We start from the raw sequence: 5,000 nt of genomic DNA on the forward strand, positions 1-5,000 counted from the left end.
GGTGAAGAAAAGTGAGAGAGGCTAAAAGGGGGAGGAAGATGCAGGGATGGAGAGAGACAGACGGAATGAGAGAGAGAGAGGTAAAGAGAAGGTGAGAGAGGGATGGTGGGCCAGTGAGTCTGGGGGTTTACGTCAGGGTGATGGATGTAGAAAGAGAATCGGAGCTACCGGAAAGAGGAGTGTAAAAATAGAAGAAAGCCCCTCTCCCTCGACTCCGATGTGCCCAGTTAGCCAATCACAGCCGCCTCTTTGCTATGTGCTCCACCTTTCTCGCTCCCCTTTCACCTTTGACCCTCTTTTGTTTTCCTCCACAGTACCGTCTAAGGGTCCCTCATCTCCCACCAAAACCTCACTTAGTATGTATGTATGTATGTATGTATGTATGTATGTATGTATGTATGTATGTATGTATGTATGTATGTATGTATGTATGTATGTATGTATGTATGTATGTGGGTGAGTTAGTGAGTGAGTGGTAGAGTGAGTGTGTGTAGGAATGTATCCATCCATCCATCATCCACGAAGCGATCGATCATCCACCCACTCACCGATCCATCCGTCTACCTCATCCGCTCCGTCCACACCTCTATCTAGAACCAGGCCGATGCTGGAAAGTTTGAAAGTACAGTTAATAATACAAGGCGCCGGAGCATCTCCTGGTGAAAAGTAAAACAAAGCCCTCGCCTTCTGTGTACGTTTCCCTTGGAAGCTATTCTTCCCGCTCCCCCACCTCTTTCCTGTAGCCAATTCTTTATTATTCTCATTAACCCCACCCACTCAGGCCCTCCAGAGGGGAAAAACAAACAGCTGTCAGGGTCAGGCTCGCCGCTGAATTCCAAATGACTTTGAAGGGCAGAGGGGCCGGGCAACTTTCTCTGGAGGAGAGGACGGCGACTTGTTCATATGCACAGAGACACATACACACACACACACACACACACACACACACACACACACACACACACACACACACACACACACACACACACACACACACACACACACACACACACACACACACACACACACACACACACACGCATGACACTAGCCCACATAACGCGTGCCCGCCAGAGTGTGGCTCCTCTTTGAATCAATACTGCATCTCATCTCTTTCAACCTGCATGGTGTCAAGGTGAGAGCTATCTTTGAGCGTGTGTGTGTGCGCGTGTGCGTGTGTGTGTGCCTTTGTGTGCTGCTGCTTGTGTGTCGTTGTGACAAAGGTCCATACCGGAAGAAAGCGTGACCTGACGATTTGTGAAGCATGTTTTGTGATGACACACAAAGCCATTCTAGTACCTAGGCATTTAGCCAATCACCGATGCTCTTTGACCCCGTATCAAAGTTACCCAACAAAGTGTTTGTGTTTTCTGGGGGCTTATTTGATGAAAGGACTACTTCGTTTTTTTATCCCTCACTTTCAACACATTCTGTAACTTTCATGAGGTGAAGATGAAACCACTGAATCATCTGCGTCGTATCAATCACATCGCTGCGCCGTCTCTCTCCTCTGGTCTGGTGTCTTGGTTTACATTATGTAGCAGTTTGGCAACCGGAATCCATTACAAAAATGAAATAGACCTTTATAATACTCTGTCGCAGCGCAGAAAGGCTACATTCATTACTAAAAGCTCCTTTAGTTTCCTGAAGTAATTAAAAAAGGTGTAGTGCAATCGTTTTGTTTTACTATCATAATGTGTGTATGTGATTGAGTGTGCGTCCTTCCATCAATTTATACATTTTAAGTGTTATACTGGAGGTACACTTGACAATTAAAGACATAAAGCTCATAGTTTGGCTTATAAAATGATATTTTTTAAAAAGGGCTAACAGGATTTATAGCAATGCGTGTGTGAGAGTGTGTGTATGTGTTCCTTCAAGTGTGCGCGCGCGTGTGCACGTGCTGTGCGTAGGCGTGTGCGTGTGCTCGAGTCCTCGTAAGCCTTGTAAGAGTCACGTTGGCAGCGAGATCAGAGGAAACGTGTGTTTGGGTGGATTTGTCTATGTGGGTGTGTGTGTGTGTGTGTGTGCGTGCGTGCGTCTGTGTGCGTGCATGAGAGAGAGAGAGAGAGCGAGGACGAGGGAGAGACAGAAAGAGAGGGAAAAAGAAAAAGAGAGAGAGCGAGAGGAGGCATGAAAGAGAGACTCTGCTCCAAGACGTTTGATGTGGGAGAACAGTGTCTCCTGTCTGTCTGCCAGCCGCCAGCCCTCTATCACCCTGCTAACACATGGCCTCCTCAACTTGTGCATGTACGCTCGCCCCGTGTCAGCTTGTAAGTGTGTTTGTGTGCACGTGCGCTTTGCGCCTCGTGTTTGTATCTGTGTGTGAGTGTGTGTGTGTATGCGTGTGTCTAGGAGAAATAGAAGGATTAAGTGTGTTTGTTTATGCGCTTGGCGCCGATACAGCCTGTGTGACTATGTATGTGCGGTGGTGCGTGCGCGAATTTGCACGAGAATATGAGTGTGACATAGCCTGTCTGTGTGTGTGTGTGTGTGTGTGTGTGTGTGTGTGTGTGTGTGTGTGTGTGTGTGTGTGTCTACATGAGTTGGAGTGTGCCTATGTATAATAGTGTTTGTGATCGACCATTGTGCGTGTGTGTTCCCCTGTTGGGGCAAGATTGTGGCTGTTTAGCAGAAAACAGTTTTTGGGAAAATTCTTTTGAAGTTTGTTATTCTTAAATTGACCTTTAATTGCTTTTTTTGAGAAAGCTTTTAGGCATGTATCATGTATTCTTTATTTCGAAGTGAAATTAATTGTATAAATATCATGTACCTTTTGTTTGTTTTACTTCACTTTAACTCCATCCTTGTCCTTTATGAACATTACACAAATGCCTATTATTAGCGCTCTCTATGAGGCGATTATCTTTGATTATGATAATTTATTTGATCTAATCCTGTGTGTGAGTGTGCGTGGGTGTGTGTGTGTGTACTTGCGTCTGTGTGTGTGCATGCGGGTATGGGTGTGTATTTATGTGTGTTAAGTGAAAGGGGTTGGTACGTTTCCACTTTACATAACTCTCATCCTACACCGGCTACATCTTTGGAGTGGGCCCTTCACACACGAGTCAAGCACACTTTCACCCTAACTACCTTGCTCTTATTGGAGTCGGGTTCTTGTGAGTTTGGGAACATGGGATTCCGTGTGTTTTTGTGCCATTGTGAGCGAAAAAGGTGCGTGTGTGCGCGCACGAGAGAGTGTGTAGATGTACGTATGGTTTGTGAGCTTGCTGTGGCCTAAGGCCTGTTTCATCACAGTTCATTTCAAACGAGTGGTGTTCGATATCAACCTCCTCCTGCTCCTTCACAATGCCTCACACACACCTCGCTCCTCTCGTTCAGTTGATACAAAACGATAAATAGAAATGTGGGTCAAACAGGACCAGAGAAAGGAAGAAAAAACTAAACTAAATTCTGTCCAAGCGTTCGAGGTATATGGCCATCTTTAACCTCCTATTGTGCATGTAGGCATGAGAAAGAAACATTTCAAATAAAAATGAGAGACATAAATAGATATAGAGATAGCTAGATGAATAGAAAGATCAACAGGTAGAAAGATAAATGGATAGGTCGAAACAGATGAGGGGAGGGGGGGGAGGGGGGGAAGAGAGCGAGAGAGAGAGAGAGAGAGACACACACACAACCGACAGAAATTAAAAAAAACAGCAGCGGCGCTTTTAAGATGGCATGAAAGAATCAAACTAAGAGCAGAGGCCACACTAAAATATCAGTTGGTGCCACAGACTCCAGGTAACTCTGTGGAGGATGTTTGATAAAAGTGAGGTAAAAAATGACCCATGGAGAAAATGTCTTGTGACCACAAAAATCCCACCTGAGTGCTAGTCTTTGAGAGAATCTGTGCACTCCAAAAACACAAAACACACAACGCTGTCAAGAACCTGGGGGACGGGGGAGAACACGGAGGGAGAGGAAGAGAGAGGAATCAGAAGTAAGTTAAATCAATATTTAGACCTGTGACAAGATACAGAGGGACACAAGGCTGAATAATTGATAGCAGAGAACAGATAAGATGGGCGTGTATATGTTGGTAGGAGAGTCAATGTGTGTATTTGTGTATCGGTGTGTGTGTGTGTATCGGTGTGTGTGTGTGTGTGTGTGTGTGTGTGTGTGTGTGTGTGTGTGTGTGTGTGTGTGTGTGTGTGTGTGTGTGTGTGTGTGTGTGTGTGTGTGTGTGTGTGTGTGTCTTTTTGTGACTGTGTGTGTGCGAAAACTTGTATAAGAATGTATGTGTGTGTGTGTATGGGTGTGTGTGTGTGTGTGTGTGCATTTTTGAAAGTAATGTGTAGATGCGTGTGTGTGTGTGTGTGTGTATGCGTGAATGTGCCTGGGAGTGAGTTCACAATAGTGTATCTGTGTGTAAATGCGTCTGTGTTTGCGTGTCCAAAGTTTTCCAACCGTTGTGCGCCCGCACAAAGATTCTGGTTGCGCCAGAATGGGTCACATGGGTCCCCCAACTGAAAACACCACAAGTAGCGCAGTAACACTGCGACCTCCGACTGCTCAATTCATTCTGAATGGGTTCAGAGGGCTGGGGAGCATTAATTAAGCCTAGAGGTGACTGGAGCAGTGTATCGATCGGATGCTCCAGTCGGGCTCAGCCGCGAGGCCCTCCGCAGTCTGGAGGTCCAGAGCATCTGAGCCCAGGTAACTATGATAAATGCGGCGCGCAAAAAAAAAAAGAAGACTGTCAGATAAAAATCTTGCGATAAGCCAATGTATTCAGAGGAGGAGGGGAGGGGACGGTACAGAGTGGCTTTCAGGTGAAGGAATGTTTGTTTGCCGTAACGCTGATTAGAAAGCGAACTCCTTTACGGTCTTGTCTCTCTGCCAGCATAAATTGTGATGACTTTGCAAATGAATGGCCGACGGGACAATAGGCGGTGTCAGAGCGGGAGCGGAGTCATTGATCACGCGTGAGGGTGGCGAGGTCATGCTATCGATTCTAAGGATTGCCGGGGTGCTTGCGTGTGTGCGTGTGT

The sequence above is a fragment of the Gadus morhua genome, chromosome 10 (genome assembly GCF_902167405.1).
Source record: "Gadus morhua chromosome 10, gadMor3.0, whole genome shotgun sequence".
Lineage (NCBI taxonomy): Eukaryota > Metazoa > Chordata > Actinopteri > Gadiformes > Gadidae > Gadus > Gadus morhua.